Here is a 12,330-nt window from a genome sequence, read left to right as displayed (position 1 = left end):
TGGATCTGTTTTTCTTTGAAACTGTATTTAATGGTGATTTACACACCCAGGGAAGGATTGCTTCTAATCAATCTCTCAAAAGCTTTTCACTGTATGGACTGATCCTTCTTATGGTATTTGAGAAAAATCTACAGCCCCAAACATCAAAATATTCTGCTTCCTCTGTGTCAAAGTGACGCTAGAAATCCCAACACATGAATTGTAATGTGCACATGGCAAAGTTTTATAAAATGTAGCAGTAAGCATGAGTTATATGGTCTGATTCCCTAATCCTGATCTGCATATTCAGCTCAGTTACCCTGAAAAATTAAATAGGGATTAGCCTTACTCCTCAGGAAGAATGAATGCTGATTTCCCATCCTACAGCAGGTGATGCTGTTTCCATTGGCAAACAGTTGTTTTCTTCCTTAGAGAATGCGCGCATCTGACAAGGCAGTCTGCAATAAAATCCAAGTTGTGCTCTAAAGCACATGGCAAGTGCCAGCACAACACTGAGATAAGAGCTGGGGGAGCCAATCAATAGGAGTTAAGAAGTTATTCAGGCAGCAGCAGAATGCACCAGAGGGTCCCAAAGACACGGTAGAAGCTGCAAGAGTGTTTGTGTTGGGCACCATTAATTTTTTAAGGTTGCCCCAGAATTAGATGGTTTGATGATGAACTAGACTGTGTCAACGCTGCTCTTTACTGCTTAAAGGAAAAAGCACAGACAAGCAAACAAAGAAAAACCCTGAGTTTGCCAGTGCCATCCAGTTTATTTAGGTAGTGAACATGCCTCACAAACAATTCCTTTTTTTTGGTTGAGGTTGAAATGACAGCAAATTGTCAGTAATATGCATCCTAAATGGTCCAATTAAATTTACTTTGCTTATTTACTCTGCTGGAAAACTTTTACAAATTTCAAAGGTCATTTAAACTACTCTAGTGCAGGTAAAATTTATCACATTTCTAGTTAATCAAAAGGTCATTTATTGCAGTGTCTGTGTTGTCACGAACACCAAGTAGTGTTCATATCCCCAGGATATGTGTACTACACAAATGGTAGCTGTCTCATCTGGTTTGAGTTTTGTGATGGCTACTGTCAAGTTAAGGCAAAATTCTAAGCTTCTTGCTATTTACAGGCTGTATAATCCTGAATGCCATGAGTCTTTCCTGTAACAGCCAGACTTTGAAACCTAGAACATACAAGGACATGAACCAAAAGTGTAAGAAAGATGCTGGAATTTATGGATATGGTGGCATGGTGGGTGTGAGGTGCGAAAAACATGGGAATAACCATCTTTTATAATGAAAGAAATCTTTTAAGTTAGGCCTTTGATCAATAACACTGTAATAATAAAAGAGCTACTTTTGCTTTCCACTAAGTGTAATATAAAAACACTTAGGAGAGGCTGAAAGAGAAATACTTTCAGGTTTTAAAAGGTTAAACACAACAAAGACATCTGGAAGATGTGAAAATAAGAATTATCAAAATTGAGATGTAGTGAAACTTTAAAGTTTAACTTCCTCAGTTTGAGCTTCTGTATGTATGTATGGAAGGGAAATGGATTGACATTAGAATTATTTTTCATTTTTGATTTTTTTCTCAAGTTTCAAGTGCACATGTCATACCAAGATAGAGCTTTTGCTAATTAAAGAATGTAGTAGTGTGAGCTGAATGTGGGAAAAGAGAAGTGGTCTAGGCAACTATATGAAATTTTTTGAGAATTATCAGATTCTCAGAGATTTCAGGAAACAGAACCATTAACATTGTAACAAAATCTAAAATTACTTCTTGTTCAGGTATTTTTTAAATGGAAGTGATGCAAAATAATGCAAGATTGATCTCAGATAAAATAATGATAAATATTAAAATAGATAAAAGTATTACTAACTGAAAAAATCTCAAAAATTAATATAATTCTATTTACAGGGATGACTATAAAACTCAGTTTAAAATCTGGAGTTTCAAGAGCTACTGGAAAGCCACAGCTCCCCCTCAAACTGAGCAGGGAGGTATTTGACCCTGGCTTCCCACTTGGTGTAAAATATTAGGCTCTCTATTTGTCTGACATTCAAGTTTGTTTGCTGCACAGAGCTGAATTGAAAGTCAAGGGAACCAATTCTAGACATGACAAGACATATTGCCTTCCTTCTGGCATCTACATTCCTATATATCCTGTCTGGAGACTGGGCAATTGTCTGGTGTCTCTTTCCTACAAACAGCTATACTGCATGGCACAAATTTTAGGACCTTCTTAGTGTGTGATTACAGTATTGTAAATATGGGGGGGAAAAAACCCCCAGGATGGGTTCTAAATTAAGGATTCTCCATGTAAATATTCACTACGAAAAAGTAGTTTCTTTGAGTTGGAGAAGTTTAAGACAGGTTAACTTTTCTAGGAAAAAAAAATTCTTCCTGGAATTGAAGTATTTAATGTTTTAACTTTTAAGAAATTATGAGTTCACTTAATATAATCAATAAATAGCTCTACTAACAAGAACTCAATGCTGAGGCATTATCTTATACCAGTGAGACCCTGCACTGTATGTAAAACAAAGGAAAATGAATAAGACCTCAAATGTGGCCAGATTTTATTTTTCATATACAATGTGACAAGGTCAAAACTTAAATGTTTTTGTGACAAAAAACATGTGGCTGTCTACACTATGAATATTTTGAAATACGCAGGTTGCCTTCTGAAGGGCTAATACAGCGTGAAAATATGGGTGTCACTTTTCTAAAGCAGATCATACAAACCAGCTTGAAGAAAATCAAGCCTGTTTTTAACTGGATTTTATGTAGATTCACACTTAAAGAGTGTTGCCCTAGTAGATGGATATGACTTTCAAATTTAGATTTCAATTCCTCAAGTCATGTGAGCACATTGCATTTCAAAATTTTCAGAGCATGCACAGTGAGATTTGATCTGTACTATGTGCATCTGGACGCAGTTTTTTTGCACTTTTGCACATCAGTTTTGTTTTAGGTCCTTTCTAGAATATGTGACTTTTCATAAGAAGTGACACCTACTCTAGTTTTTATTATTAATGTTCAGTTTAAAGATCATGACTTGCAAGGTAAAATTAGTCAAATAAAATCATGCAGAATATAATCTCCCTTGACAAATCAGTAGGTCTAATTCTGCAAGGTTAGAGAAAATTGTTTTTTTCTTTGACATGGGTAGAGATTTGAGAAAAAGATTAAGGATATCAGTACTGTATTTTGGAGAGAAAATCAAACACTTATGTGTAATGTCAGACACACAATTATTATTTCACTGGTTCAGTGAGTTACCATAGCAATACAATCCAATGGCTTTGGAAACAACTTATTTATTTTAGTCGCCGAGGGGAGGGGTTATTGTATTCAGAATCAAGCTGAATCAAAAGGAGAGAATTTTTTTTTTTACCACAATTATAATGAGAAGCCCATAGCTTCACAATATAAGCTTATTGATTACAAATCTGTCTTTTAAAATTAGCCTCACTTCTATAGTTAATGCATGAATGTATTGTGAAGAACCAAGAGTAAATCACTTGAGTGGTCACTTTTCATGTTGTAAGGACCATGACTTTGAGTGAGTCTTACTTATTTTGTGGTGCTTGTAGAACACTAGAAATTATAATTAAATGACACAGCTCATTGCTGTGAGCTGGCATTAACACTGATGTCAAACCAGAGAGAAAAAGGGCAATAGGTAAACTCCAACCTTGTCTGAAACATCCTTCAGTAACACGACTTATTTGTTTAGCAGGCAGCATTTGTTACAAGCAAGCATTTCACTATCAGATGAGCTCCTGTCACATTAAAGATCAATTAATAGGAACTGGACTGTAACACTGGCTTTTAGAAGTAAAAACCATGGAATAAAAGAAACATTCATGCCATCAGAAGATCAGAGATGTAGCAAAATAAAAATCAGGTTAATTAAAGCTCATGGAAAGATCTGTGTAAAAAATGACTGGATTTTTTATGCTGCTGAACAGAATTACTGTTTGATTATTCTGTATCTGTAAAAAGATAAGTCTTATGATTTTTTCATATCATGTAAGATAGTAAAGTATAAGCCCAACTACTGTACTACTGCACTCTGAATCTTGGATGCTGTATTTCTCTGAAGAGAATTATTGCAAAAAGAGACTTTTTTTTTTTGAGGAGTTGATTTTCCTTTTCAATCACACATAAAAATTTGTACTAGATTGTTTGAGTGATTGGTTGAATCTATACATCTTGTAGTACTGACTGTACCGATAAATTACATGCTACAGATGGTACCAATCTGTCATTAAATAAATTTTAACTTTGCTAAATATGCTGATTTTTAATGAAATTATATCTGATAAACTATAAGACACATGGCAGCCAGCTCCTTAAATACCTGTACTACAATTTTTCTCACTTCATAGCTACTGAGTGCTGTAGAATTTCAATAGCAGGAAATTAAAATATTATGTGTCTGAATGATCCTGAGGCTATCCAAGCAAATAACCAGTGCCTACAGGTCATATAAAACTCAGACCGCTAACATTGCTTAGAGTTTATGATGTGGAAAAGATTAGGTGTTTAGACTCTACTAATAAAAAGATAAATCAGTTTATGAGTCTAGTTAAAACTGATAAGGGACAAAATAAAAATTAACATATTCTACTAACTTTCAACAGACATACCATTTATAAATCACTGAGTGACAAATTTCATAAAGTTATTAAGCAAATTAGAGGATGCATTCTCAGACATGGGGAGAATTCCAGCAACTACTCTGTGCATCTTTAAATTATTTTGAAAGCCTGTCCCTAGAACTCCTCTGAAAAGGTGATCTATTTCAAAGTAAGGACCAGGGCACCTGACAATATGCATGGCCAAAGTTTCACCTTGAAAGACTGAAAGAGAACTTACGGAATACAGGATGCCCTGATATGGGGTCAAACCATATCCCAGTGGTATAATGCCTGTCAAGAATACAGTGCAGAAAAAATGTCTAATTTGGGGAGAGGTTATCTTAGACTGAATTTCTGGGGATTTTTGCGCTTTTTTTTCCATTTTAGAGGAAAATCTTTCTTTTGAGCTATATGATCTTGATAAAGCCTGAGAAATATAAGGATTACTTCAATCCAAGAGAACATGTGATATGTATCATGGACCCCCCTGCCCCTGGGAAGGAGGCATGTTGCTTTTTTTCAGACATCTATGTTTGACACAATCATTCCTTGATATGAACACATCACAAAAGATATATGGAGCAATACTTGGTCAATATTATGTCTTATGTTACTTCACAGAGAATAATAATCCCCAGTTCTAGCTTGAGCAATACTAGATAATTCTAGCAAGAGTAATTATCAGTTCCAAGGTTTCTTTTTTAGTAGTAATGTGTCTAGAGTAATTTTGAGTTTCTTCCTATGTTCTGCTCACACAGGCCTTAATTTAGGTATGATAATTCTCCCATCTGTAATTAAATCCTGGAGTTAAAGAGCATAACAAGTAAAAAGTGGGAGAACAGCCCTGGGGATATTAAGACTGATCATTGTTTCTAACAGATGGTGTAGGCATGGAGTTTAATATTGAAAAGCATAATGCTTTACTCTGTCATATTTAGCAGTGCTTCCAAATGCTTTGACCTTTGTCACACCATTGCTAAAAGGCACTTAAGTCCTCCTTCTGTTTCATACAGCTCCCTCTGGCAGAATAAAGATCACTGATGTGGCAAGGAAATAAACCTACATGCACTTCAGGGATGCCTGTAAGACATCCAGAGTAAAGAAAAAAGACATACAATTGAGAATGAGGCTCTCAGAATGAATTATAATCAGTCCATATTGTATTTAAAGTTCATAGCAGACTTTTAAACACACTGCTAACATTTAATGAGACCTGTGACTACATGTGGGGTTTTTGCCATTGCAGAGTAACTGCACATTCATGTTGATGCCTTACTCAGACTTGCCTTGAGGTCCTGGCTCATAACATCAAAGCTGGAGGGAAAAAAACCCTGAAGTCTTGAAGAGGGTACAGACATAAGATATGTGACAGACAGCACGACCCAGCATCTGAAGCCCTGTGAACTGGGGAGCCATGTGCATACTGAGCTTAGGAAACTCCTCATTGCTGGGGGTGCCATCAGCAATAGCTTCTGATTTTGGTCTGGTTCTTGGAAATTCACACTGAATGGCGCTTCCAATGTCTAATACCTGTCTGCAGAACCCCCCTCCACAGCTAATAGTTCAGGTGGAGGTTTAAGAGAACTGGGTGCTGGATAACTAAGCTTGTACACAGCACATTACTGCCCTTCATCTCCAAAAGGAGCATCCTTGTGCAGAAGTGATCAAATAACAGTGGACATCTGATTATGGGCCTGCAGGCTGGGCAGTGCCAGAGCAGCCAGGGGCTGCCTTCTGCTAATCACAGCTATTTCCAGCTGGCTCCAGTTTGGCAGCAGACAAGACCCAGGCCTTAAATACCTGTTCAGCAAGGTAAAGGTTAGGATATATTGCGCATCCTTTTTTCTTCTTGAACGTTCATGGTGAACTGTCAAAATTTGTGTAGTATTACTTGTCTAAAAAATTATGTTTGACACCATAAGAAAAATCTGATTTTCCTGATAAAAGTTTCTTTTAATTATTTGAATTTGAAGGCAAGAGTGGATTTGTTTGGATAAATAGCAAGATGTCTTAAGGGTTTTTCTTCTCCATAAGATTTTGATTCATTTTAATTTCTCACTACAGAGGTTCTCATGAGGGATCTTTTCAGCAGCTGCCCTGGAGCTGTATAGCTTATGAAATGAAAAAGAAAACAGGTCCATGTATTTCAGTAAATATATCAATCAAGATATTGTGCATATTTAGTTCCAAACATTGCTTTATTTATTTTCGCATCAGAAGATTTCCTCTCCTTTTGCGAAATGAAGAACTTGCTTTCATGAAAGGAAATGAAATCTTGAAAATGGAGAAGCAAGTCTCACAAACATTCTGGAAGGGAGATATAATTAAAAAAAAATTTGGAAATGGAACGACTACAAGCACGATGAAATGAGGTGCATTGAAAAAAGAACCGAAACATACCAAAATTAACTACACTGAAATCCCCAAATCAGGGAACAAAGTGAAATGAAAAGACAGGAGAAGAAATTGATGCAATGAAATGCTTAAAGAGAAAAAAATTCTCCAGAAAAAAATATCTGATACAAAGTGAAAACAAGAAAAGCCAATTGGTTGACAAGTGCAGGAATATCAACTGAAGCCTGCCTAATTGATCCTTATTGAAATCAGAGGACAAAGCTGAACAAACACTCCAGAAAGAAGATATGGTCAATGAAAAATGAAATTGAAAATTCCAGAAAATTTGAAATTGAGTGACTAAAACAAATGTACTGAGTTGAAATGATGTGCAGTGAAATAGACCAAAACTTGTCAAAATTATTACATTTTAAATCCTTAAAATCTGGGAAGAAAGGGAAACAAAGATAAAGAGAAGGAACTGAAGAAATAAATTTCTAAAAAAATATAAAACCTGATACAACATGAAAACAAGAAAAGCCAATGGATGACATGAAGTGCAGGAACATGGACTGAAGCTTGCTGAAGTGATCTTCATTGAAGTTACAAGACTTCATTCCCTTTTCTGATAGGAAGCTCTTCCTTCCAGGAAAGGGAATGAAATCTTGAAATCAGAGGACAGTTGAACAAACACTCCAGAAAGGAGAGATGGTCAATCAAATATGAAATTGAAAAAACCCCAGAAAATTTGAAATGCACTGACTACAACCAACTGTACTGAGATGAATGAGGGGTACTGAAACAGACCAAAATTTGCCAAAATAATTTATTTTAAATCCCTAATATCAGGGGAAAATCTAAAGAAAGTGACAGGGATAAATGTGAATTAATGAAATGGTAAAAACAAAAAAAACCAACAAACTGAAATGAAGTGAAAGCAAGAGAAGAAAATGGACTGATATGAAGTGTGAGGAAATGAACCAAACCTTTCTGCATTTATTCTCATTGGGATTTCTATTGCTTTCAGGAAATGAAGAGTTTCCTTTCAGGCAAAGAAATGAAATTTTGAAAACAGAGATGAAACTTTCAGATATAGTCTGGAAAGGAAGTATTATCAATTAAAATGCAAGTGCAAAAATGGCAGAAAATTTAGAAGTGGCTTGACCACAACCAAAAGTACTGAGAGTAAATTATGAGTAGTGAAAATGACTGAAACTTGCTAAAATTTTACTAACCAAAATCCCCAAATGAAGAAACCAAATCAAAGGAAAAGTCAGGCAAAGAAAGTGAACAAATTAAACATGTGCAAAAAATCCTGCACACAGTGAAAACATTGAAATGGCATGGGATGACATGAAGTGCAGGGAAACAGTCAAAGCCTTGCCAAATTGGCTGTTTTCAGGGGATAGGGAGGAGTTTTCGCTGGCCATCAAAGCTGCCATTAAAAGGGGGCTGAGCAGGTTGTTCCTTTTCTCTTATCACCCATTCAGGGGCAGGGAGGGGCCTCCTCTGGCTGTCAGAGGTGTGATTACAAGATGGCTCTAGGGATTTTGGTGATCTGGAGCGGGTAACAAGCGTGTGGCATGTCTTTGAGGGAATGACACATCTGTTTTTTGTTTTTTTTTTTTTTTTGCAGCAGCTCATGCAGGCAGGGTTAGTCATCCCCTTGCTAGTAGGGTTTTTGGTTTTATGTTGGGGTTTGGTTTGTTTTGGGCTTTTTTCAGCAATAGTCACCAAATTTCTTCACTGAAGGTGTGACTGGGCAATGGAATTGCCTGCCCAAGGAGGTGATGGAGTTGCCATCCCTGGACATGCTTAAAAAAAGACTGGATGTGGCACTCAGTGCCATGGTTTAGTTGATGAGGAGGTGTTGAATATTTCCATGCTTTTCTAGCTGCATTCATTTTGGATATGGCTGAAAAATAACGAATCTGAATAGGTCATAGGTTGGACTTGATGATCTCAAAGGTATTTTCCAACCTCGTTCCTCCTGTGATTCTGTGATTTTCACAGAATCAGCAGGTAAGTCAATAGTGTTATGCTCCCTTGGCAGTGGTGACAATGTCACAGAAGAGCAATAATAAAATTCCATGTGACTAATGAAAATACTTTAAATCGTATTTTAACACTGTCTTTATGTAGGAAATAGATTTCCCATGGAAATTGTTTCTTTTCTAGTTTATTTTAAAGAATTTTGCCTTTTGCAGTACTAGCATCTTGTTTCAGGTTTATAATTGCTTTTATTTGGTCTTTCATCAGTTACTTCTCTTGACCTTACTGGGTAAATCTTGGCTCAGTATCATACATCTGGTTCTCTCTTCATCAGCTCCAGTGGGTGAGTGTGTGGGAATATTTTAGTTTTCAGAAGTTATTCATGTTCTGCAGAAATAGAAAACAAACAAACAAGCAAGGAAAGAAGTAGCTTCCAAAATGAAGTGCTCTTTCCCCACCATACATGGTCCTTAATGAATAAATTTTCTCAGTATTTATTTCTCTGGGGAAATATAAGACAGATTTGGGTTAGTTTGACTCCCTAAAACTCGGGTGTTCAGACCGATGTTTTGGGTTCTAAAACAGAACAAACTCTAAAAGTGTTTGTTCTGTTTTAGACAGCCTTAACTATTGAAATACTTTCTTACATGTATTTTATATTTATGTGCTATGATATTTTTTGTGTTATTGTTACTATTGTTTAGACATGACTGTCAAAGTCTCTATTTCATATCCTATGACTGGGTAAACAAATCATTATTATAGACTCTTAAAATCAGCAGAGCACATTTCTCTGTGGCTGAAATCCTCATCCTTCTTCCACATGGGTCTGATTTCAGATCAGAGCTGCACAATTCAAGGACAATAAATTCACTTGGAAATAGAGAGTTTTAGATCTTGGGAAGTTACAGTCATGTAAAAATAATATCAGTAGAACCAGTCCTCAGATGAGGTCTCTCATAATCTCTCCTGATTTACCATCTGTCAGTTAATGAAATCCTTAATAATTAATAAATAGGATTCTGGGTGTCTTGCAAAGCACCCACAGAAGCAACTGTGTAATTAAAAAAAATAAAAAGGTGAAAAAAAGGTCCCTCTAATTTTACTTAATAAAAGTGAAGGGAGCTAAGAATGTGGATATTCACTACTCTAACTTTATAAAAATAGGTCTCTTTCAATTTTCATTTCTCTGCTTCTTTTTCTTGATGTAGAAGGGGATTCTGTTAAATTAGTCATAGTGAAAGAATATTTCCATGCTTTTCTAGCTGCATTCATTTTGGATATGGCTGAAAAATAACGTATCTGAGTACCACATGTAATTAATACAAATAAAACTATTTCTAGTATTCCTTAGTAAATTATCTTTTAATCCTATGGACGTAAGGTCAAAGGTGACATTGCGTTATTTGGTCTTACTTTCTACTTTTAGAAATAGTTAGCAGAAAAATGTAAGACATTTATTTTTATTAGTAAAGTTATACATTCTCTGTAAAAACAAAGTATTAGATAGGGAAGATATGCAGAAGAAAAAAGGGATAAGAATTATTGCACTAATGAGTATCTGTGTAGGACTTTCTGAGTTTTTCTGAATATCTTTGAATGCTTGTTGTATTTGAGACGAGTTGACACTTTCCGAAAATGATGCATCACCCATCTTGTAAACCCCATTTTGCATGCTAAAAGCATAAATCATTAACCAGAATGAGTTATTTTGCAGCTGACATTCTCACTTGGCCACATTTAAGGAGCAGTCTGTGCTGTCTGTTAAATTTATGAAAGGTTAGCTCAATGCTTTCAGATGTTCTTAGGGTACTAATTGAACCACAAAACATCATGAATCTCTAAAAACTGAAAAATCTCTGTTTTTGTTTTTTTGTTTAGGGTTAGAGGGTTTTTTTTTGGTTTTTTTGTTTTTTTTAATGGGAACTGGAGTTCAGGAATACAGTATTTCAATCCTCAAAGATTTGCTATTACAGGAGGAAAAAAAGTCTTTTTACTAGCCTGCTAAATTAAAACACATGGATTCCTAGAACATTATTTTATCTTGCGCACTAACCATGGACTTTTATTGCCTGTTTAAACCTTTATGGAATAATTTTATTGTGAATTTAAAAGCTCAGCATAGAAAGCAAATATAGGTGGGACTATTCCTGCTTTTTCAGTTCCATTGAATAAAAGTATGCCAGCTCTTATGAATTAACTCGTGACTCCGTGCAGTGGAAGATTTTGCCATGAGTTTTGCATGTGTAAAGTTCTCTTAGTAACCTCCAGACTGGAGCCAGCCTTTCTGGAAACACCTGTTTTACATCTTGAACATTTCCTCTGTCTCCACTGCAAGCACAGCTTTCACACTCTTAGGATGCAACACTGAGGATGTTGCATAAAGAGACTTCCTTTTGAACAAGGACATCCTCAACTGCATTGTCAAAGAAGAAAGTGAGAGAAAAGATACTGAAGAAAAAAGATACTGAAGAAGCACCATGAGAGAAGCACCATGTTATTAATTTCAACTATCAGCTATTGGAAACAGGTTTCTAGTCATAGAACTCCCTCTTAAATGTACAAAAGAGGCAAGCCTCCCTATCAGAGACAATTATCCTGATGTTAAGTGTCTGAAATTGAAAGCTACATTGACCCTTGAGTGTACCAATGTGATATCATGGTAGAAAGGTAGTAGGTTACGAAGAGCTAAAGGCCAGAATGAAAAGGCCACAGCAGTAATGAGCAGTGCAACACCTACTGCTGCACAGCACTCGGTTGTGACTGTGACAGTCAATTAAAGAGAGCAGAAAGTTTAATTGAAATGAAACTAGCATGACTGGTTTAGACTACAGACAAAGAAACCCAAGGCTGAAGGGGGATGAGTACAGTCAAAACAAACAGTAGTCAGAAAAATATTATATAATTAAAAGTGTACTGTATAATTAAAAGTTTTTATTTGTACCCAAAAGTACAAATAAAAAAATTCATGTGTATAAACATTTCATAGCTATATGTAGCAACAGCAGAGGATTTGATTAATTTAGGAAGAGAACTACATGTTGGAGGGACCTGTGATAAAATTGTATGGCGAACTTCTCTTACAGTTCTAAATTCATGATTGTTGAAGGTTGCAATTGTTTTTACTGTTTTGATATTAATGAGAAATGACCTCTGTTTAATTCTTTACACTTCTACAAATAAAGCAATTTCTCAAGTACTAAAGCAGGGGTTACAGAACTTGGTTTGATGTAGTTCAATGAGTTCAACTTCTTTTCATATCTGGAGGATTGAAAATCATCCTTAACAGCAGCAATTTATTTTGGAGTATATCCAACTACTTAGCCATAAACTGTCTCAAAGGATCTCTAATCTGCTCATGCTGCA

This window comes from Geospiza fortis, unplaced genomic scaffold (assembly GCF_000277835.1).
Source record: "Geospiza fortis unplaced genomic scaffold, GeoFor_1.0 scaffold194, whole genome shotgun sequence".
Lineage (NCBI taxonomy): Eukaryota > Metazoa > Chordata > Aves > Passeriformes > Thraupidae > Geospiza > Geospiza fortis.
The sequence above is the reverse complement of the archived record's forward strand: the minus strand, read 5'-3'. Positions refer to the sequence as shown.